Here is a 24,640-nt window from a genome sequence, read left to right as displayed (position 1 = left end):
CTGTTTCAATGCAGAATTGGCTGGAATTGAGATCAGACGCCATGTCGCGTTTCGGGAGCCCCTAATGTGCCTAAACAGTGGAAACCCCCCCAAGTGATACCATTTTGGAAACTAGACCCCTTAAGGAACTTATCTAGATGTGTGGTGAGCACTTTGAACCCCCAAGTGCTTCACAGAAGTTTATAACGTAGAGCCGTGAAAATAAAAAATCGCATTTGTTTTCACAAAAATGATGTTTTCGCCCACAAATTCTTATTTTCACAAGGGTAACAGGAGAAATTAGACCACAAAAGTTGCTGTGCAATTTCTCCTGAGTACGTCAATACCCCATATGTGGGGGTAAACCACTGTTTGGGCGCACCGCAGAGCTTGGAAGTGAAGGAGTACCGTTTGACTTTTTCAATGCAGAATTGGCTGGAATTGAGATCGGATGCCATGTCGCGTTTGGAGAGCCCCTGATGTGCCTAAACAGTGGAAACCCCCCACAAGTGATACCATTTTGGAAACTAGACCCCTTAAGGAACTTATCTAGATATTCGGTGAGCACTTTGAACCCCCAAGTGCTTCACAGAAGTTTATAACGTAAAGCCGTGAAAATAAAAAATCACATTTTTTCTACAAAAATGATCTTTTTGCCCCAAAATTTTTATTTTCACAAGGGTAACAGGAGAAATTAGACCACAAAAGTTGTTGTGCAATTTCTCCTGAGTACGTCAATACCCCATATGTGGGGGTAAACCACTGTTTGGGCGCACCGCAGAGCTTGGAAGAGAAGGAGTGTCGTTTTACTTTTTCAATGTAGAATTGGCTGGAATTGAGATCGGACGCCATGTCACGTTTGGAGAGCCGCTGATGTGCCTAAACAGTGGAGACCCCCCACAAATGACACCATTTTGGAAACTAGACCCCTTAAGGAACTTATCTAGATGTGTGGTGAGCACTTTAAACCCCCAGGTGCTTCACAGAAGTTTATAACGTAGAGCCGTGAAAATAAAAAAATCGCATTTTTTCTACAAAAATGATATTTTTGCCTCCAAATTTTTATTTTACCAAGGGTAACAGGAGAAAATGGACACCAGAAGTTGTTGTACAATTTGTCTTGAGTACGCCGACACCCCGTATGTGGGGGTAAACCACTGTTTGGGTGCATGGCTGAGCTCGGAAGCAAAGGAGCGCCATTTGACTTTTCAATGCAAAATTGACTGGAATTGAGATCGGACGCCATGTCGCGTTTGGAGAGCCCCTGATGTGCCTAAACAGTAGAAACCCCCCAAAAGTGACCCCATTTTGGAAACTAGACCCCCCATGGAACTTATCTAGATGTGTAGTGAGAACTTTGAATGCCCAAGTGCATCACAGAAGTTTATAATGCAGAGTCGTGAAAATAAAAAATATTTTTTTTTTAACAATAAAGATATTTTAGCCCCCAAGTTTTTATTTTCACAAGGGTAACAAGAGAAATTGGACCCCAAAAGTTGTTGTACAATTTGTCCTGAGTATGCTGGTACCCCATATGTGGGGGTAAACCACTGCTTGGGCGCACGGCAGAGCTCGGAAGGGAAGGAGCGCCATTTTGGAATGCAGACTTTGATAGAATTGTCTGCGGGCGTTATGTTGCGTTTGCAGACCCCTAATGTACCTAAACAGTAGAAACTCCCAACAAGTGACCCCATTTTGGAAAATAGACCCCCCAAGGAACTTATCTAGATATGTGGTGAGAACTTTGAATGCCCAAGTGCTTCACAGAAGTTTATAATGCATAGTAGTGAAAATAAAAAATATTTTTTTTTCCCACAAAAGATTTTTTTAGCCCCCAAATTTTTATTTTCACAAGGGTAACAAGAGAAATTGGACCCCAAATGTTGTTGTCCAATTTGTCCTGAGTATGCTGGTACCCAATATGTGGGGGTAAACCACTGTTTGGGCGCACGGCAGAGCTCGGAAGAGAAGGAGCGCCATTTTGGAATTCAGACTTTGATAGAATTGTCTGTGGGTGTTATGTTGCGTTTGCAGAGCCCCTGATGTACCTAAACAGTAGAAACCCCCCACAAGTGACCAAATTTTGGAAACTAGACCCCCTAAGGAACTTATCTAGATATGTGGTGAGAACTTTGAATGCTCAAGTGCTTCACAGAAGTTTATAATGCAGAGTAGTGAAAATAAAAAATATTTTTTTTCCCACAAAAGATTTTTTTAGCCCCCAAGTTTTTATTTTCACAAGGGTAACAGGAGAAATTGGACCCCAAAAGTTGTTGTCCAATTTATCCCGAGTACGCTGATGCCCCATATGTGGGGGTAAACCACTGTTTGGGCGCACGGCAGAGCTCAGAAGGGAGGGAGCACCATTTGACTTTTTTAGCACAAAATTGGCTGTTGTGTTTGGAGACCCCCCTGATGTACCTAAACAGTGGAAACCCCCAAATTATAACTCCAACCCTAACTCCAACACACCCCTAACCCTAATCTTAACCCGATCCATAATCCTAATCACAACCCTAACGATAATCACAACCCTAACCCCAAAACAGCCCTAATCTCAACCCTAACCATAACCCTAATCAAAACCCTAAATCCAACACACCCCTAACCCTAATCCCAAACGTAACCCTAATCCCAACCCTAATCCAAACCCTAATCCCAACTCTAACCCTAACTTTAGCCCCAACCCTAACCCTAACTTTAGCCCCAACCCTAACCATAACTTTAGCCCCGTCGTCACAAAAAAAGTTCAATGTAACCTTTTTTTTGTACGTCGCGTCCGCCATTTCCGCGCATGCGTGGCCGTAACTCTGCCCCCTCCTCCCCAGGACATAGACTGGGCAGCGGATGCGTTGAAAAACTGCATCCGCTGCCCACGTTGTGCACAATTTTCACAACGTGCGTCGGTACGTCGGGCCGACGCATTGCGACCGCCCCGTACCGACGCAAGTGTGATAGAAGCCTAAGGCTACTTTCACACTAGCGTCGTACTCGGCCCATCGCAGTGTGCCGGGCCGACGTACCGACACTAGCATTGTAAGCGCCACACAACGGGTGCAGCGGATGCTGTTTTTTCAATGCATCCGCTGCCCCATTGTGAGGGGAGGCGGGGGCGGAGTTCCGGCCGCGCATGCGCGGTCAGAAATGGCGGACACGTCGCACAAAAAAGTTACATGTAGCTTTTTTTGTGCCGACGGTCCGCCAAAGCACGACGCATCCGTCGCACGACGGATGCGACATGTGGCAATCCGTCGCAATGCGTCGCTAATGCAAGCCAATGGAGAAAAAACGCATCCTGCAAGCACTTTTGCAGGATGCGTTTTTTCTCCGACGCATTGCGACGGAGGCCAAAAAACGCTAGTGTGAAAGTAGCCTAACCCTAACCCTAACCCTAAATTTAGCCCCAACCCTAGCCCTAACCCTAACTCTAACCCTAACTCTAACCCTAACCCTAACCCTAACTCTAACCCTAACCCTAACTCTAACCCTAACTCTAACCCTAACCCTAACTCTAACCCTAACCCTAACACTAACCCTAACCCTAATTTTAGCCCCAACTCGTCTTCTCCTGCCGGCCGGCAGATGGCAGCAGATGGCGGGCGCACTGCGCATGTGCCCGCCATAAGGAAAAAGCCGGCTGGCAGGAGAAGACAGAAGAGGACCCAGGGACACCGGGTGAGTATGTTAGGGTCCCCGAATCCCCCTATTTCTCTGTCCTCTGATGTGTGATCACATCAGAGGACAGAGAAATACAGATCGCTTTTTTTTTTTTTGCGGTCGCCGGTAACCTGTTAATTACCGGCGATCGCAAAACAGGGGTCGGTGCAAACCGACCCCGATCATGTTCTTTGGGGTCTCGGCTACCCCCGGCAGCTGAGACCCCAAAGAACATCCGGGTGCCGGGCGGCGGGCGCACTGCGCGTGCGCCCGCCATTTTTTCCCGGAAAAAAGATGGCGGCGCCCATGGGGACCCACGAGGAGCACCGGGGGAGGTAGGTAAGTATCGGGGGGCTATTGGGGGCCATCGGGGACCCTATTTCTCTGTCCTCCGATGTGCGATCACATCGGAGGACAGAGAAATTAAACGGCACATCGCGTTTTTTTTTTTTTTGTTGCGACCGCCGGTAAACGGTTAATTACCGGCGATCGCAACTCGGGGGTCGGTAAAAATCCCCCGAATCATGTTCTCTGGGGTCTCGGCTACCCTCGGCAACCGAGACCCCAGAGAAAATCCGACTCTGGGGGGCACTATTCACTTTTTCCACAGCGCCGTTAATTAACGGCGCTGTGGTTTAAGTACCCTTAGCGGCCGCCGTTAAAAGGCGTATCGGCAGTCGTTAAGGGGTTAATGAGGTCTTCCTCCACGTCTCATGATCCGCCGCTAGTGATGATCATACATAAAGTGCCGTGCAAACAAAAGTGCTGTGCATAGATACCTGCGGCTGTGGGCTGTTGTCTGTACCGAGTCCATACAGCGGCATCCCCTCACCTCACAGCCCACAGCCGCAGGTATCTATGCACAGCACTTTTGTTTGCACGGCACTTTATGTATGATCAGTTTACTATCTACTAACTGTTACGCCAGGTACATTAAGTGATAGGAGGTATCAAACAGATTTACTCCCGTAGTAGGAAGATTGTGTGTTTTCTTTGCCCAGTCTTTTTGTATGGCTAATTAAAATGTGATATTTACATCATTGACACAGATATAAAGCCATGGGCTAAATAATGAATCACCACTGTGGAAATTTTTCATATTTAAAAAAAACTACTGCAAATATTACTGTATAATGTAATTATATATGTGCATTAATTTTTATAAGAACTATTTATTGACAAAATAACATATACCTGCATTTGTAATATATATTTTTTGTGTAATTGTATTTTATAGCTTGCATCTATTTTGGGACCAATTATCAATTGATTAGAGCATGATTAGATAATACTTTATATGATAAAATTAGCCTGTTTGGCATAGTAATATTGGTATTGATACTGTATTTGGATTTAATAGTGTCTTTTTTGATGCATTCATATATTTTTCTGTGGTATACCTTTTGGAAGTTGTCTGGGCCTTAGCGGTATCCCTTTCTGTGACATTTTCTTGCTATTTGTATGGTTTTTAAATTTGTTCTAAATAAAATCATTTTTAACAAGGATCTCTTCAGTATTCGACCCTTATTGGACCGAGAAGGTGAAAATTATTGTAGGTAGAAGTGCCTGTATTTATAATATTGTTGGACTTTTTGTAAAATTATTAGTTAGTGTGGGTCTACTAGTGTTCAATCCACAAATCCTGATAAACCAACAGTACTCTTTAGGGCAATATCGTGGGTATATAGATCATTGTGCTAGGTAGCCAGAGGAGTCGATGTTAACATATCCACATCACTGCAAGGCATGCAACCACTGTATGTGAGTCTATAGATCTCCCTGCATACATCAAATGGCTCCATTACTGTCTGCTGCTGCGTATTTTATATATACCAGCTGCAGGTATCCGTGGCCATGATTTTTTATTTTTCTTTGCCACCTTATAGCTGCACATTTTAGTACAAAGAAATCCAGAGCCCCATTTTTGTCTACATTTATTTGCTTGATCACACTGCAATCTACAGCCTGATAATTTTAACACAAGAGCATTAAAATCTAACAATCCTAGGCATCAGATGTGAGTGCACATTAAATTCTGGGATTTTTTTTGGTGTACTATATTTTGTTTTGGAGTGTCTTAAAATATTTTTGGTGAACGTCTTTTTGTGTAAAAAATCTTTAGCTGGCAAAAAAATATTTAGCTACAGTTCTTATATTTAGCACTGTGATTTGTACACCACATGCATCACATATCATTGAGCTAAATATTGTGCTATTTTAGTACTCCAAATTGTTTATGTTATTGTCATAGCCTACTTATTGACACAATCTTGTTGTTCCCAAAAAATTAAGGCCACATTTGGATCAGTCTGTTATCGCCGTCAGATGCAAGGTGTATCTCTGGTGTCAAAATTCTTTCTTTCCAGGCATACATTGCATTTTTTAGTCTGCTACCCATGCTGTATACAAATTTTTTTGTTTTAAAATTTTTTACAAAATACAGACCACATATTGAAAGTCTGTTATCTCAGTCAGACGTCTGGTCTATCTGTGGTCTGGAAATATTGGCTTTTTAAGCATACATTCCAGTTTTTGGTCTGAAATCCTTGGTTTATACAGTATTTTATTGTTTTTAAATTTCTAAAAAATACAGCCCACATATTGAAGCAGTCTGTTATCTCAGTCACCCATCTGGTCTATCTGTGGTCTGCAAATCTTGGATTTTCAGGCATACATTCCAGTTTTTGGTCTGCTACCCTTGTATGCAATATTTTGTTGTTTTTAAAATTCAAAGAAATACAGCCCACATATTTAAGAGCATGGTATCTCCATCTGACTCCTGGTCTATCTGTGCTGTACAAATAGTTGATTTTCAGACTTACATTCCATTTTTTATGTCTGCAACCCTAGGTCTAGTGTACAGTATTTTTGGTTAAAAAAAGGCCATATATTGAACTGTCTGGTATCTCTGTGAAACGACTCGTCTATCTGTGGGCTAAAAAGTGTGCTTTTGAGGCTTCCATTTACCTTTTTTTGCTGTGTGTTACCCTAGCTCAAAACACAATTTTGGGGTCAATAATTAAAATACATAGGCCATGTATTGAACCGTCTGTTATCTCTGTCAGATGGCTGAGCTATTTGTGGCCTACAAATTGTGGCAATTCAGGCCGACATTCCACTGTCTTTGTTGTCTGTGACCCTATTTCTAGACACTATTTTTGTGGACTACATAAAAACACAGGCCACATATTTACCATTGTGGTATCTCGTTAAAAATATTTCTGTTTCAAGTTGTTATGGCTGCTTCAGGACTGTGTCTTAAATGCACCAACTACTACCACCATCATCATCTTCTGCATAGAGCCAGCTACTTCGCAAATAGAAAGTCTGAGGAGCACAGGGTGAATGCTTGGGTGGTGTTGCACTCTGTCTCTGTAATATGAAGGTGAAATCTTCTATATTAAGTCATGAATGGAAGAGCCAGAGCAAGAACACCTGAAAGAGCACGGGGCCAGGACACGCAAGTACTGAATCCTTGTGTCCCCGGGCCGGATTCTGACAATCCATCCTTACTAATTCTGAACTTGTTTGATGAGGAATCGAGGATGTAAAAATGTAGCCCCTGCATTTTATAGAACAGAAGCTATAGATGTTAAAATTTCGGCTGTATTGCAACAGGTGTCAATTGGAGAGTGTGGTGGTCGTATATGTGACTTATACTATATGGGTGTTTCCACTACAAAATCCATCGAAAATGTTATTGAATCAAAAATTTTTGGGGCTCGCAACTCTGTTTATCTGTGCACAAACTATGTGTCATGTTGAATACAGTCAACGGATGTTATGTAGATCCCTAATCTCACCTCTATTTTACCAGCATCATTTATTTATAGAAAAACCACGTGGTATTGATGGAGCTGTTGTTTTCTTTCAAAAGAAACAAAATAAGATCAATGAGGTGGTTAGCCGCAAATGCTATGGAGAAATAGTAAAGATGACAATTACTTTCACATTTCAGTTAACACACACTTCACCTACTTGCTTTCACTGTTATAACACTATATTCCGAAGCCTTGAAGAAGATCAATATATTGTGAAACAAATAGGTATGAATAATTTACACCCAAATGATAATACAGAAATCGGAACATACACAACCTATCTGTGGGGAAACGATCTACCACCAAAATTTTGAAGAATGAGCCTAGTGTCATCTTGTGGATTGATATGAGCCACAAAGTCCTTCACATCACACAGGACTGCTCCTGTTGGCTCCCGCCAATAAAAGCGGTACTGCCAGAGAGCGAGGTGTTGTGTGCCCAGTGACTGCCAGAGATCGCTGTGCCATGTGCTCCATGACCGTGAGTACAGCGCACGTGCACACTACAGAGAGCCAGCTCATGCCACGTGTTCAGCTTTGCAAACTAATAATTATAAGGCACAGAGGAATGACAGAGGACATTTGTACGTCAACAAGGTACTCCCTCAGCATCTACCAAACTTTGCATTCCTTGTGAGAGTCCCCCGCGCCTCAGGGCCAGGGCGATCGGAGGGTCTGAGAAAACTCTCTCAGAACTTTGCCAGTGTTCCACTGCCTCTGCTGGATTGGAGTTGTGTCTATTTCACCTGTACTCCTTGCTTTTCCAATGAACTGTGTCTGTGACCTCTGCTGACAGGGTTTTCAGATGTGAATTTTTGTAATAAGTATGCAAGGGCCCTCTGGTCCTCTAACATTTTAGTACACCTGTCTGCCTCTGGAATAAAAGTTATAAAATTCTCCTTGTAGCGTGGGTCTAGAAGTGTCACCAATCAGTATTGCCTGTCACCCAAAATTTAGAGAACACAATGGTGAAGGGAAAGGCAGCATAACATAAACTCATTCATGCGTGCAAGACTGGTAACAGTCAATACTTCTGTGTCCTTACTAAGAGGACGAGTGACCATGCTCTCCTCCTCCTCAGGCCTCCACAACTTTTGACTTACCTCCAAACTATCATTGTAAATACACCACTGTAGTTCTCTCCCACCTCATTGTAGATTGTAAGTTGTCAAGAGCTGGATCATTTTGTTTGGTTTAATTATTGTTATCATTGTAGCTTACTGTAGATTGTAAGCTGTCACGAGCAGGGTCCTTTATTTTGGTTTAATTATTGTATTATTGTCATCGTTGTTACTTTGGACTGTTGTGTTTGAAACTGTTAAACTGTAGACATGTTGGTGCTATATACAGTTCAGAGCAAAAGTTTGGACACGCCTTCTCATTTAATGATTTTTCTGTATTTTCATGACTATGAAAATTGTAAATTCACACTGAAGGCATCAAAACTATGAATTAACATATGTGGAATTATATACTTAACAAAGAAGTGTGAAACAACTGAAATTATGTGTTATATTTTAGGTTCTTCAAAGTAGCCACCTTTTGCTTTGATGACTGCTTTGCACACTCTTGGCACTCTCTTGATGAGCGTCAAGAGGTAGACCTTAATTTCTTAAAGTAATGATGGCCACTAGTTTTTCTTTACTTAGCTGCTTTTTTCTTGCCATAATACAAATTCTAACAGTCTATTCAGTAGGACTATCAGCTGTGTATCCACCAGACTTCTGCCCAACACAACTGATGGTCCCAACCCCATTTATAAGGCAAGAAATCCCACTTATTAAACCTGACAGGGCACACCTGTGAAGTGAAAACCATTTCCGCTGACTACCTCTTGAAGCCCATCAAGAGAATGCCAAGAGTATTCAAAGCAGTTTATAGCTACGGATGGTGCACTCCTCTTTACACTTAATTTTTCACAAGCATCCATCACTTTGTTTGGTTTTCCTCCAAAACTGATCTGCTTTCTCTAATTCAGCATCTCACAAACATGTTGCACTTTGCCCTTTAGACAGACACGTGCATCTTTGGCACCATATTTTTGATGGGCATTTTTTAAGATGAGTCTCACATGTGCATCTGTTACACCGATCTTCTGACGGGCATGAAACACATTCTGGTAATTGGTGGTGGGTAAACGACTAATCATTGCAGCCTGTATCCTGGATCTCATACCTCCCATAGCCACCGCTGTAATTAATCATGTACATTAACCTTCCTGTCATCACCATGCACTTAGTGTATGGGCATTATGAGTCTAGGAGAACCGCTCCTTTGTAATGGAAATTTTGTTTTTTATGAGGCCCTCCTCCATGATTCTTCCAAGAGGGGATTTTGTTGCATGCAAATTTGGGTCAAGGCGGCCGTTGCATTCAATGCATAAGGAAACAGTATGGCAGGACCAACTGAAGAATGTGAAGTGGGTTTTCCTGTGGCCATCCAGAACCTGGTTCAAATGATTCTTGGGGTGCATATAACTTGATAGCAGGGCAGGCCTTGCATTCAATGCAACATTTATTCAGTAGGCCCTCCTGTACCTCTCGTGAAAGGGGTATTGGAGTGTGTTGTAATTTTTGGCAGCCCAGCCACTCACTGCATAGGCAATGACAGCATATGAGTAGTGATGAGTAGTGTTGAGCATTCCGATACCGCAAGTATCGGGTATCGGCCGATATTTGCGGTATCGGAATTCCGATACCGATTTCCGATATTTTCAGTATATCGGATACCAGAATCAGAAGTTCCCATAATTCAGAGCCAGAATTCAGCCAATGAGTAATGTTTAGAAGTGTGGCCACATCCTGTTCTGCATGGTAGGCATGTAACTACTGGCATGGCTGTGATTGGCTGCTGAAATGATGTCATGATGCACTATAAAAGTCACTGCTGCCATTTTGGGCTCACTCTGCTGTGAATTCAGTTAGGGACAGGATGCTGTGTTCTGACTGAGGGCCAGTTTAGAGATAGCGATTTGCTTCATTGTGCTTTACCCAGGCTAATTTAGCAACCGCTGTGTGAGAACCTTGCTTTTGCCTTGCAGCGCTGTTTACAGCTGTCTGCAAGGTCTGTGTGTGAGTGCAGCTCATTCTGTATCCTGTTCACAGCCACAGTCGGTTGTAGTCAGCTCAGGGTGCCTCACTGATATAAACTGTTGAGTCCATTGTCCTTTTTTGCAATTAGTGCAGCCTGCTGCACATTTTTTTCAAATTTATCCTATTAGTGGCTTTCCATCCGTATCCTGCTAGATTGTGGAAAAACACTATATAGGATTACATAGAAGAGCTTCTTTTGGCCTTGCAGCACCGTTTACAGCTGTCTGCACAGTCTGTGTGTGAGTGCAGCTCTCTCTGTAGTCTGTTCTGCCGCCACAGCCGGTTGTAGTCAGCTCAGGGTGCGTCACTGCCTCATACCGTTCCATTCTCCGTTTTTGCAATTAGTGCAGCCTGCTGCACATTTTTTCAAATTTATCCTATTAGTGGCTTTCCATCCGTTTCCTGCTAGATTGTGGAAAAACACTATATAGGATTACATAGTGGAGCTTTTTTTGGACTTGCAGCGCAGTTTACGGCTGTCTGCACAGTCTGTGTGTGAGTGCAGCTCTCTCTGTAGTCTGTTCTGCCGCCACAGCCGGTTGTAGTCAGCTCAGGGTGCGTCACTGCCTCATACCGTTCCATTCTCCGTTTTTGCAATTAGTGCAGCCTGCTGCACATTTTTTCAAATTTATCCTATTAGTGGCTTTCCATCTGTTTCCTGCTAGATTGTGGAAAAACACTATATAGGATTACATAGTGGAGCTTTTTTTGGACTTGCAGCGCAGTTTACGGCTGTCTGCATGGTCTGTGTGTGAGTGCAGTTCGCTCTGTAGTCTGTTCTGTGGAGAAACCTAAAAAGTTTATAAAGTTCACCAAACACTCCACTTTAGAGTTGTGTAGGCCACATTAGCTCATATTAAAGTCTAGTCCACACTTGATAAAATTAGTGTTCCTTATACCTGTTAGCAGCTGTTCAGGAATAAGCACACTAAGCCCTTAGTACTTTTCTGCCTATCTTTATCAGTCTACCAAGATGAAGAAGGCAGAGAGTAAGGCACGTGGGCGTGGGTGTGGAGCAGGGAGAGGACGTGGGGATTCTGTGCCTGCTGCGGGCACCAGTGACTCATCATCCCCCAGATTTAGCAGGGAACAGTCCTTCATGTGCAGCTTTGTAGGAGCTCGCCGTGTCCCGCTGTTGCGGGACGAACAAATTGAAGCCATTGTCAGATGGATGGAAGCTAACGCATCGACTTCAATTAGTGCCACATCCTCTCAGGCACAGAGCACTGAAGAGCACCCATCTGTCTCTTCACCACCTGCCAAATTGCCCAGGCAGTCAGAGAGCCCAGGACAGGAGCCATCTCTACTTCTGTTCTCTGAATCTCTTGGCTTGGAAAGAGGGGGCCAGCCAAGCAGCATTGGAGAAATGGAAGAAGAGGCAGAATGCAGTGATGCCCAACAGCTTTGTCTGACTCTGAAGAGATGGGTGGGCCAGTGTCTCTGGTCAGCACACCTCAGTACGCATCTGATGATTAGACTCAGGTGCCACTTTCAGGTGCGTACTGTGCTGCCGAGACTACCCTGGAGAAGCAGTTGGTGGAAGAGGGAAGTGTAGATGATGAGGTCCTTGACCCATCATGGTGTGAGGTACAGGAAGGTGGCTCTGAGGAAGAGATTCTCCGAACGGGCCAAAGAGGGAGAGGGAGAGGGAAGACTACGGTTTCTGTAGGCTCCACTTCGGCACCCATTAGGAGCATGCCTCTTCCAAAAGCCAAAACGGGCACTCCCAAGACTTGCAGTGCCTGGTCCTTTTTTGACACAGTTGAAGATGACATTTGCTTAGTCAAATGTAAGGTGTGTCATCAGAAAGTCAAAAGAGGGAAAAATGTCAGCAACCTCAATACCACAAATATGTGGAAACATGTGCGGACCAAGCATGCGTTGGAGTTACAAAAACACACTGAAGACCTAGGCCAACCAACAGCGGCACCTACCACCTCTTCAGCTCGTGTTGTTGCCTCTTCCTCCAGCTCACACACAGCTGGTTCGGCTTCCTCACAGGATCACCATGGAAGAACCTCTGGCACTGTTGCCCACAGACCCAGTGTAACTCCACCCACAGCACCATGTTCCCATTCATCCTCACACTCCCAGCCCAGTCTACAGCCATCGGTAGCACAGGCATGGGAGAAAAGGCGGCCATTCTAGGCAAACCACCCCCGAGCACAGGCTCTGAATGCTGGCATTGCAAAACTACTGTCCCTTGAAATGCTGTCATTCAGGCTGGTGGAGACCGACAGCTTCCGTAACTTGATGGCATTGGCAGTCCCACAATACAATGTGCCCAGCCGCTTTTATTTCAGCAGGCAAGCCATCCCTGCCCTGCACAAGCATGTGGAGGGACACATAAAACACGCGCTACTGAAGGCCGTCAGTAGCAAGGTCCACCTCACCACTGATGCGTGGACCAGTCACCATAGACAGGGGTGATACCTTTCCCTCACTGCCCATTGGGTTAATGTAGTTGAGCTGAGTACAGATCGTGCGAGTAGTGCAGGACGTGTTCTGCCAACTCCAAGGACTGCAGGAATCCAGTCTGTACGCATTGACTCCTCCTCATACTCAAGTTCCTCAGAATCATCGCTGCAGGAGCCGTCACAGTCCACCTCCACATGGACCCGTGAACGCTTACCTATTACGACCGATATGAGCACAGCCGTGGCCAAACATCAACAGGCCATATTAAAATGTATTTCTTTGGGGAATCGAAGCCACACAGCACAGGGGCTCTGGAATGCCATCAAGCAGGAGAGCGACGTTTGGTTTGTGCCAGCGAATCTCCAGCCAGGAATGGTAGTGTGTGACAATGGCCGATATCTGGTAGCATCTCTGGGCCTAGGCAGCCTCACTCACATCCTATGTCTGGCACATGTGCTCAACTTGGTCGTGCAGAGTTTTTGAGGGACTATCCAGATCTTGATGCACTGCTGCACAAGGTCCGCGTAGAGTGTGCTCACTTGCGGCGTTCCAGCATTGCAAGATCAACTAAAGCCCAGAGCAGGTTTAAATAACAAACCTAGGCAAGGCGATCAGTGGAGGCAGCTGCTACAGCTACCTAAAGGAGCAGCAGTTCCACTCAAAACCACCAGAGGGAGCCCAAGGGCAGAACTCACAAAAATACCATTAGCAACCACAGGAGGGAGCTCCAGAATGGAATTCACAACAGTACCCCCCCTTGAGGAGGGGTCACCGAACCCTCACCAGAGCTCCCAGGCCGATTAGGACGAGCCAAATGGAAAGCACGAACCAAATCGGCAGCATGAACATCGGAGGCAACAACCCAAGAATTATCCTCCTGGCCATACCCCTTCCACTTGACCAGATATTGGAGCTTCCGCCTCGAAAAACGAGAATCCAAAATCTTCTCCACCACATATTCCAATTCCCCCTCAACCAACACCGGAGCAGGAGGATCAACGGAGGGAACCATAGGTACCACATATCTCCGCAACAAGGATCTATGGAACACATTATGAATGGAAAAAGAAGCTGGAAGGGCCAAACGAAAAGACACCGGATTGATAATTTCAGAAATCTTATAAGGCCCAATAAAGCGAGGCTTGAACTTAGGGGAAGAAACCTTCATAGGAACATGACGAGAAGACAACCAGACCAAATTCCCAACACGAAGCCGGGGACCAACACACCGACGACGGTTAGCAAAACGTTGAGCCTTTTCCTGAGACAACGTCAAATTGTCCACCACATGAGTCCAAATTTGCTGCAACCTGTCCACCACAGAATCCACACCAGGACAGTCAGAAGGCTCAAGCTGCCCCGAAGAAAAACGAGGATGAAAACCAAAGTTACAAAAAAAAGGCGAAACCAAGGTAGCCGAACTAGCCCGATTATTAAGGGCAAACTCGGCCAACGGCAAAAAGGTCACCCAATCATCCTGATCAGCAGACACGAAGCATCTCAAATTGGTTTCCATGGTCTGATTGGTTCGCTCCGTTTGGCCATTTGTCTGAGGATGGAATGCTGAAGAAAAAGACAAATCAATGCCCATTCTAGCACAAAAGGACCGCCAAAACCTAGAAACGAATTGGGAACCTCTGTCAGACACAATATTCTCCGGAATACCATGTAAACGAACCACATGCTGAAAAAATAATGGAACCAAATCAGAGGACGAAGGCAACTTAGGCAATGGTACCAAATGGACCATCTTAGAAAAATGGTCACAAACCACCCAGATGACAGACATCTTCTGAGAAACAGGAAGATCAGAAATAAAATCCATGGAAATATGCGTCCAGGGCCTCTCAGGAATAGGCAAAGGCAAAAGCAACCCACTGGCACGGGAACAGCAAGGCTTAGCCCGAGCACAGGTCCCACAGGACTGCACAAACAAACGCACATCCCGCGACAAGGAAGGCCACCAAAAGGACCTAGCCACCAAATCTCTGGTACCGAAAATCCCAGGGTGACCAGCCAACACCGAACAATGAACCTCAGAAATTACCCTGCTAGTCCATCTATCAGGAACAAACAGTCTCCCCACTGGACAGCGGTCAGGTTTATCAGCCTGAAACTCCTGAAGTACCCGCCGCAAATCAGGGGAGATGGCAGAAAGAATCACCCCCTCCTTGAGGATCCCAGCCGGCTCAAGAATTCCCGGAGAGTCAGGCAAAAAACTCCTAGAAAGGGCATCAGCCTTGACATTCTTAGATCCTGGAATATACGAGACCACAAAATCAAAACGGGAGAAAAACAGAGACCACCGAGCTTGTCTAGGATTCAACCGCTTAGCAGACTCGAGGTAAATCGGATTCTTATGATCAGTCAAAACCACCACGCGATGCTTGGCTCCCTCAAGCCAATGTCGCCACTCCTCAAATGCCCACTTCATAGCCAACAACTCCCGATTGCCGACATCATAATTACGCTCAGCAGGCGAAAACTTTCTGGAGAAGAAAGCACATGGTTTCATCAAAGAGCCATCAGAATTTCTCTGAGACAAAACAGCCCCTGCCCCAATCTCAGAAGCATCAACCTCAACCTGAAAAGGGAGCGAAACATCTGGCTGACGCAACACAGGGGCAGAAGTAAAACGACGTTTAAGCTCCTGAAAGGCCTCAACAGCCGCAGAGGACCAATTCATCACATCAGCGCCCTTCTTCGTCAAATCGGTCAGAGGCTTCACCACACTAGAAAAATTAGCAATAAAGCGGCGATAAAAATTAGCAAAGCCCAAAAATTTCTGAAGGCTCTTTACAGATGTTTGTTGAGTCCAATCATGAATGGCCTGGACTTTAACAGGGTCCATCTCAATAGCCGAGGGAGAAAAAATGAAACCCAAAAAAGAAACCTTCTGAACTCCAAAGAGGCACTTAGACCCCTTCACAAACAACGCATTAGCACGAAGGACCTGAAACACCATCCTAACCTGCTTCACATGAGACTCCCAATCATCGGAAAAAAACAAAATATCATCCAAATACACAATCATGAATTTATCCAGATAATTCCGGAAGATATCATGCATAAAGGACTGAAATACCGATGGAGCATTAGAGAGCCCGAATGGCATCACAAGATATTCAAAATGGCCTTCGGGCGTATTAAATGCTGTTTTACATTCATCACCTTGTTTAATACGCATGAGACTATACGCCCCTCGAAGGTCGATTTTAGTAATCCAACTGGCACCCTTAATCCGAGCAAACAAATCAGAAAGTAAAGGTAAAGGGTACTGGAATTTGACCGTGATCTTATTGAGAAGGCGATAATCTATACAGGGTCTCAAGGAGCCATCCTTCTTGGCAACAAAGAAGAATCCAGCCCCCAACGGTGACGAAGACGGGCGAATATGCCCCTTCTCCAAGGACTCCTTTACATAACTCCGCATAGCGGCATGCTCTGGCACAGACCACTTTCTAAATTTCTGGCAGTATACTTCTGCTGCTTCCTGACCCTGACACAGAGCCAGCAAAGTCTTTTCTGCCTGATCCACAGAATTAGGCTCGTCATACAGCAATCCGAGCGCTTGAAAAAATGCGTCAATATTGAGCAATGCAGGATTTCCTGGCTCAAGGGAGAATGCCCAGTCCTGCGGGTCGCCACGCAGCAAAGAAATAACAATCTTCACCTGCTGAATGGGGTCACCAGAGGAACGGGGTCTCAGAGCAAAAAACAATCTGCAATTATTTTTTAAGTTCAAAAATTTAGATCTATCCCCAGAAAACAAATCAGGAATAGGAATTCTAGGCTCTAATACTGGAGTCTGTACAACATAATCTTGGATACTCTGTACCCTTGCAGCGAGTTGATCCACACGCAAGGACAGACCCTGAACCTCCATATCAGCACCAAAATCCTGAACCACCCAGAGATTAAGGGGAAAAAAAAAAGACAAAACAAGCTACAAAGGAAAAAAAAACCTCAGAACTTTCTTTTCCCTCTTTTGAGATGCATTTAACACATTGTGGGCCAGCTGTACTGTTATGACCTGGTGGTTTAGAGGCCACACTGATATGACCTGGTGGCTAAAACGCAACATGGGACGAGCTCTGAGGAGGTGGTATCTCTACTGACCGCAGTTCCTAATCCTAACAACAACACTAGTAATAGCTGTGGGATGTTCCTGACTCTCCCTAGACACCTCGTCACAGCCTAAGAGCTAACTACCCTTAAAGTAGGAAATAGAAAGCTATCTTGCCTCAAAGAAAACCCCCAAAGGAAAGACAGCCCCCCACAAATATTCACTGTGAGTGGAGAGGGAAATGACGTACACAGAAATGAAATCACATTTCAGCAAAGAAGGCCAATACTAAACTTGATAGACAGAGAGAAAAGGATACTGTGCGGTCAGTATTAAAAATGACAAAATCCACGCAGAGTTTACAAAAATGAACTCCACACCGACTCACGGTGTGGAGGGGCAAATCTGCTTTCCCAGAGCTTCCAGCTAGCCTGAATATGACATAGTGACAAGCTGGACAAAAAGAGACATATTTGCAGAGCAATAGAGTCCAAACAAATGGACAAACAAAAACTAGCAAAAATGTATCTTTTGCTGACAAGGACAGGCCATATGAGAAATCCAAGGAGAGAACCAAATCCAACCAAGAACATTGACAGCTGGCATGAACTAAAGCCCAGAGCAGGTTTAAATAACAAACTCAGGCAAGTCGATCAGTGGAGGCAGCTGCTACAGCTACCTAAAGGAGCAGCAGTTCCACTCAAAACCACCAGAGGGAGCCCAAGGGCAGAACCCACAAAAATACCATTAGCAACCACAGGAGGGAGCTCCAGAACGGAATTCACAACAGGAGACACTTTGTGAAATGGATGAGGAGGAGTCAGTGGAGGAGGAAGACATCGGTCCAGAGGAGGGAGTTACACAATTCTCCAGTAGTCAGTGTGTAGAGCGAGGGTGGGTGATGCAGAGCTGGCAGAGCTCACGCCTCAAGCAGGGGACAGCAGCACATGGTTGATTACATGCTGCAGTGCCTGAGAAACGACCGCCGCATCGCCCACATTCTCAACACGGCTGATTATTAGATGTACAGCCTCCTAGATCCTCGCTACCGGGACAACTTACAAAGCCTCATAACACCGTCGGGTGCTCGTTGCTTGGGTCGAGCAGATTGGAATACTCGGGTACTAGGCCGTAACAACAAGCCCAATGTAAGTCTATGGGAGACCAGAGTATTTTTACCGCAATCCCCCCGGGGTTCCGTTTAAGGTGTAAAAATGTCTGAAAATGATGGAAACACTGCTCAAATGACACAGGGACCTCATGGGGATCATCCCTGGCAGCATTCCTGACTTCAAGTTCACAGCTTTAATCAATTTTTTCCAAGATTCATCCATTTTTCCCTATGCCACAAAAAACAAACAAAAGCAAAACGGGTTTTGCTGGGAAATATGTCACGGTACATCCTTTGCAGGTTAATGACTTGCCTGCAAGGAAAAATATTTATCCCCAGACCAAAAGTGCCCTCCCCCATTTAGGCTTAGCTCAGACGCAGCATTTTTGAAACATTTTTCAACTTTAACATTGCTTTCAACCACTAAAAATGCATTCACTGGGAAATGTCATTGTAACATTTAACAAACCCAGCTGACCATGTGATGTGTGACACATACGCAGACCCATCTTGTTTCATTTATGAAGGAGGAACTCTTAAAGTGACAGAGCCTATTTTTACTGGTGCATCAGGAGGCATTAATCTTCTTAAAGGGCAATTATTAAACTGTGGGTCTCCTAAGCTGTTGTAGCCTAGGCTGCCAAGAATTACGATGCACCACAATACCCCTGTCATAAGATGAACAGGGGGGACTCCTGAAAAAGTGTTGCATTGAATGCAAGGCCTGCCCTGCTAGCAATTCATATGCACCCCAATAAGCTTTTGAACCCGCATACTGGATGGGCCCATGAAAATCCACTTCACAATATGCATTTTGTACTCCTGTACTCCTTTGTTTTACACATTCGTAACAAGGCCAACCCTGCTGCATAATCATATGCACCCCGTTAGGCCTTTGAACCCACATACTGGATGGGCCCATGAAAATCCACTAGTATTTTTTAATAGTATGATGGATCCCTCTTTGCAGAATTATTTACAGGAGAATTTGGCAATTTTATTTGCCATGTTTTTAACACTAAGGTTCAGATACGGCTTTAAAAAAGGCTAATACTTGTAATACAACACAATTTTATTGCAAACTACAAAATTCAAGGAATAGTATGATTGAATAGTGTGAGTATGTAAAATTTTGTATATGTTAACAGACAGAGGTTAATAAGTACATATAAGGATTAAATAAATATAGTGATTACGTATATATAAAGATTAACTACATACAGTATACTTAGATCATCACCAAGAGGCTTTTAAACATCATTCGTCTGGAATATCAGAGAAACAACACCAAGACAGAAAACCCCTGGGAGATTACCTACTCTGCATGGGCATCCCCAATTATGCAGCTATCAGCACACTGTAAATGTACAGGTTCCCCAGTTTTGGCATCTGTCTTAGTCATGTTTCTCTGGTCTTATATAGTGATTTACACTATGTAGTAACTCTAGTTTCACTCACACCTTCAAGTGGTCAGTTTTCAAGGTTGGATGAAACTGAGATATCATGAAGTCATCAGACGAGGGGCCATGAACCCCTAGAAAATAAAAACCACAAGGATTTAGATTAAACCACCACAGGCATAGTTTTAGTAAACCTTAATATTTTACAATGACAAACAGCAAACAGATAGAGGCTTAGAACTGTTTGTGAAGTGAATAACCAAACATTTATCAAGATTATGCCACTATGAGCATTGTATGTCACATCTGTAAATGTTTTACAAGAAATGCAGCTATGTGATTGTCTGAATGCATTCAGTATACAGTATTTTAATTTTGTTTACAAATCACCATTTGCATTTGTATATTCACCATTTGGAGATTTAAGGCAGCCAAAGTTATGGCTCTCAAGGAGAGAAACTAATATAGTGGACAAAGCTATATTTGTAATGAACTTCTGAGCCAAACTAACAGCATTGCTTTATCAAATTTATATGAAGTGTATTGTGTCCAATGTGAGCAACCAGGCAACACAAAAATAAGCTTTTTAAGGTAGCTCTTTAAGGTACACAAATGTTCTGAAGTCTTTGCCAACAAGTATTTGGTTTCACCAATGTGGGGTACCTTTTTTAAAAATATAATATTGCCATCACAGCTCCCCTTGCCCAAACTTCACCAGCCTATAACAGTACAAAGCATGTTCACCCTTGTGATCTATTGGCAGTTAAAGAAGAGACATTGCAGGAGACAAAGTTAAGAATTAGGCCCAATGTAGTGGTGCGTGTCTCTGAGACTTGTAATGCAGTGCATGATCTGCCAAACAATTCCCCAAGGGGGGTACCTTTTTTTAAAATAGACTAGTGCCATCGCAGGTCCCTTGCCCGAAATTCACCGGCCTGTAACAGTACAAAGCACGTTCACCCTGGTGATCTAGTGGCAGTTAAAGAAGATACATTACAGGAGACAGAGTTAAGAAGCAAGCCCAAAGTAGTGGTGTGGGTCACTGAGACTTAAAATGGAGTGCATGAGCTGCCAAACAATTCCCCAATGGGGGTACCTTTTTAAAAAATAGACGAGTGCCATCGCAGGCCCCTTGCCCAAACTTCACTAGCCTATAAGAGTGGAAAGCTTGTTCACCCTGGTGATCTAGTGGCAGTTAAAGAAGAGACATTACAGGAAACAGAGTTAAGAAGCAAGCCCAAAGTAGTGGTGGGGGTCACTGAGACTTAAAATGGAGTGCATGAGCTGCCAAACAATTCCCCAATGGGGGTACCTTTTTTAAAAATAGACTAGTGCCATCGCAGGCCCCTTCCCCAAAATTCACCAGCTTATAACAGTACTGAGCATGTTCACCCTGTTCATCTAGTGGCAGTTAAAGGACACATTGCAGGAGACAGACTTAATAAGTAGGCCCAATGTAATGCAATGCCCAATTCGCTAATGTAGAGTCCTGTTTTTACAAAATAAGCTAGTGCCATCACAGCCCCCGTGGCCAAAATTCACCGTACAGAGCACGTTCACCCTGGTGATCTAGTGGTTCTGGATACTGAGGATGAAGATAAGGAGGAGGATAACAAAAAACAGACCAAATCCGGAAGCATATGCCCATATGTGGTTGTGAAGATGTACATGAGAATATACCACCCCAAAAAAGACAATGTATGAGAGGTTATGCTTCGTTGTTTTTACTTGGTGGTGTACAGAAGTCATTCCCAATCTGACAGGCAGATGCCCTTATCTGTTATAATTCCACCAGCGACACTGAAAACCCGCTCTGACAGAACACTAGCAGCAGAGCAGGCCAGTACCTCCAAGGCATAGAGAGCCAGTTAATTCCACGTGTCCAGCTTGGATACTCAATAATTAAAAGGCACAGAGGACAGAGGAATTTCAGAGGATGTTTGTATGATCTGCAAGGTACTCCCTCAGCATCTTCACAAACATTGTACTTCTTGTGACAGCACTCCTTGCCTCTGTGCCGTCACAATGGGAAGGTCTGTGAAAACTGTCCCAGAACTTTGCAATTGTTCCCCTGCCTGAGGTGGATTGCACTTCTGTCTCTTTCAATTGGACTCCTTGGTGGTACAACAAACTCTGACATCTGCCAGCATTTTTTAAGTAATTCCCCCACAATGGCCCTCTGGTACTGCAACATTTTAGTACACCTGTCTGCCTCTGGAAGAAGAGATTGAAAGTTCTCCTTGTAGCGTGGGTCTAGAAGTGTCCCCAACCAGTAATGAGTGTCACCCAAAATTGTTATAATGCAAGGGTCACGTGAAAAGCAGCACAACATAAAGTCAGCCATGCGTGCCAGACTGCTAACAGGCAAGACTTCCGTGTCCTCACCAACAGGATGACTGACCATGCTGTCCTCCTCCTCCTCATCCTCCTACTCCCTGTCATCAGGCCATCCCCGCTGAACAGTCGGTATGACACTTGTAGTACTGTCTATAGCGCATGAAAGTAGCTCCTGTTCTTCCTCCTTCTCCTCATTGACTGCCAATCCACAATGAGAAGGCATGAGGCTGGGCTGAGTGTAATCCCCCTGTATGGTTCCTTGCTCCATGTTTTGTGCTCTGCCTGCAATGCATCCTCTTTAATTGTGAGCAGATAGGTTTTCAGAATGCTGAGAAGCGGGATGATGACGCTAATTATGGTGTCATCGCCGCTCACCATCTTAGTGCAGTCCTCTAAGTTTTGGAGGATGGTACATATGTCGGACACTCATGTCCACTCTTGAGGTCTTATGTGTGGAGTCTGAACTAAATATCGACTGCCTTCTTGATGTTGGTAGTCAACAACTACCCTCTTCTGCTCACAAAGCCTTTCCAACATAAGCAGCATAGAGTTCCAGCGTGTGGGGACATCACCCACCAGCCGGTAAGCTGGAAGCTGCAAACGCTGCTGAAGCACAGCTAGGGCGGATGAAGCATTAGCTGACTTTCTAAAATGGGCAGACAGACGGCATACTTTCAATAGCAGATCTGTTGTGAATTAGACTTTTTTGGCTCCCTCTAGTGGTTACTAGTGATATGACTCTGGGATTTCCTTCCCTCTGTTTGCACCCAGCTGGGTCATTACTTCAGGGGTGTTGCTATATAAACCTCCTGGAACCTTAGTCCAGTGCCTGGCATCGGTGTTATCAGACACATTCTGTTCGCTCCTGTTTGCTGGTCCTGGTTCGTGCTAAATTAAGCTAAGTCTTGCTTCTTTGTTTTTTGGGTTATTTGTTTGCTATAATTTTTGTCCAGCTTGTACTAAATGTGATTCCTGACCTTGCTGGAAGCTCTAGGGGGCTGGTGTTCTCCCCCCGGGCCATTAGATGGTTCGGGGGTTCTTGAATTTCCAGTGTGGATATTTTTGATAGGATTTTTTGCTGACCATATAAGTTATCTTTCTATATTCTGCTATTAGCTAGTGGGCCTCTCTTTGCTAAATTCCTAGCTCATTCTTATGTTTGTCTTTTCCTCTTACCTCACCGTTATTATTTGTGGGGGGCTTCTATCCAACTTTTTGGGGTATTTCCTCTGGAGGCAAGAAAGGTCTTTCTTTTCCCTTCTAGGGGTAGTTAGCTCTCCGGCTGGCGCGAGACGTCTAGGATCAACGTAGGAACGTTCCCCGGCTGCTGGTATTTGTGGTGCTAGGATTAGTTATATGGTCAGCCCAGTTACCACTGCCCTATGAGCTGGTTTTCTGTATTTACTGACTTAGCATTATTCCTGAGACCCTCTGCCATTGGGGTCATAACAGTATGCCAGGCCAATATTGAATGTTTAAAGCATTGCAGAAGTGGGATAATAACAAAGGAAATTCTGAGTTTTTTTTTTTTTCTTCCTTCTCTTCCTCCCCTTTACCTTTGAGTGGCGTGTGCTTGCTGCAGACATGAATGTGCAGACCTTGATTACAAGTGTTGACCAGCTGGCAGCTCGTGTGCAGGGTATACAAGATTTTGTTACCAGTAGTCCTATGTCTGAACCTAAAATACCTATTCCGGAATTGTTTTCTGGAGATCGATTTAGGTTTAGGAATTTCAAGAATAATTGTAAATTGTTTCTTTCTCTGAGACCCCGTTCAACTGGAGATTCTGCTCAGCAAGTTAAAATTGTTATTTCTTTTTTGCGGGGCGACCCTCAGGATTGGGCTTTCTCGCTAGCGCCAGGAGATCCGGCATTGGCGAATATTGATGCGTTTTTTCTGGCGCTCGGATTGCTTTACGAGGAACCCAATCTTGAAATTCAGGCAGAAAAAGCCTTGCTGGCTATTTCTCAGGGTCAGGATGAAGCTGAAGTGTATTGCCAAAAATTTCGGAAATGGTCCGTGCTTACTCAGTGGAATGAGTGTGCTGTGGCCGCAAATTTCAGAAATGGCCTTTCTGAAGCCATTAAGAATGTGATGGTGGGTTTCCCCATTCCTACAAGTCTGAATGATTCTATGGCGCTTGCTATTCAAATTGACCGGCGTTTGCGGGAGCGCAAAACCGCTAATCCTCTGGTGGTGTTGTCTGAACAAACACCTGATTTAATGCAATGTGATAGAATTCAGACTAGAAATGAACGGAAAAATCATAGATGTCAGAATGGGTTGTGTTTTTACTGTGGTGATTCTACACATGTTATATCAGCATGCTCTAAACGCCTAACAATGGTTGTTAGTCCTGTCGCCATTGGTAATTTGCAACCTAAATTTATTTTGTCTGTGACTTTAATTTGCTCTTTGTCTTCTTACCGTTATGGCGTTTGTGGATTCAGGTGCCGCCCTGAGTCTTATGGATCTGTCATTTGCCAAGCGCTGTGGTTTTGTTCTTGAACCGTTAGTAAATCCTATTCCTCTTAGAGGTATTGATGCTGCGCCATTGGCGGAAAATAAACCGCAGTTTTGGACGCAGGTGACCATGTGCATGACTCCTGAACATCGGGAGGTGATTCGTTTTCTTGTTCTGCATAAAATGCATGATTTGGTCGTTTTGGGTCTGCCATGGTTACAGACCCACAATCCAGTCCTGGATTGGAAGGCAATGTCTGTGTCAAGTTGGGGCTGTCAGGGAATTCATGCTGATTC

At 44.4% G+C, this 24,640-nt stretch overlaps 1 protein-coding gene across 2 annotated transcripts in view; it reads right to left on the bottom strand.

The window, feature by feature from the left end:
* LOC143793195 (vomeronasal type-2 receptor 26-like) overlaps positions 1-24,640 on the bottom strand; it is a 92,275-nt gene that overhangs the window by 21,413 nt on the left and 46,222 nt on the right. The window lies entirely within an intron of this gene.

This window comes from Ranitomeya variabilis, chromosome 1, assembly GCF_051348905.1.
Source record: "Ranitomeya variabilis isolate aRanVar5 chromosome 1, aRanVar5.hap1, whole genome shotgun sequence".
In the NCBI taxonomy this organism is placed as follows: domain Eukaryota; kingdom Metazoa; phylum Chordata; class Amphibia; order Anura; family Dendrobatidae; genus Ranitomeya; species Ranitomeya variabilis.
This window is presented reverse-complemented; position numbering and strand designations above follow the sequence as displayed.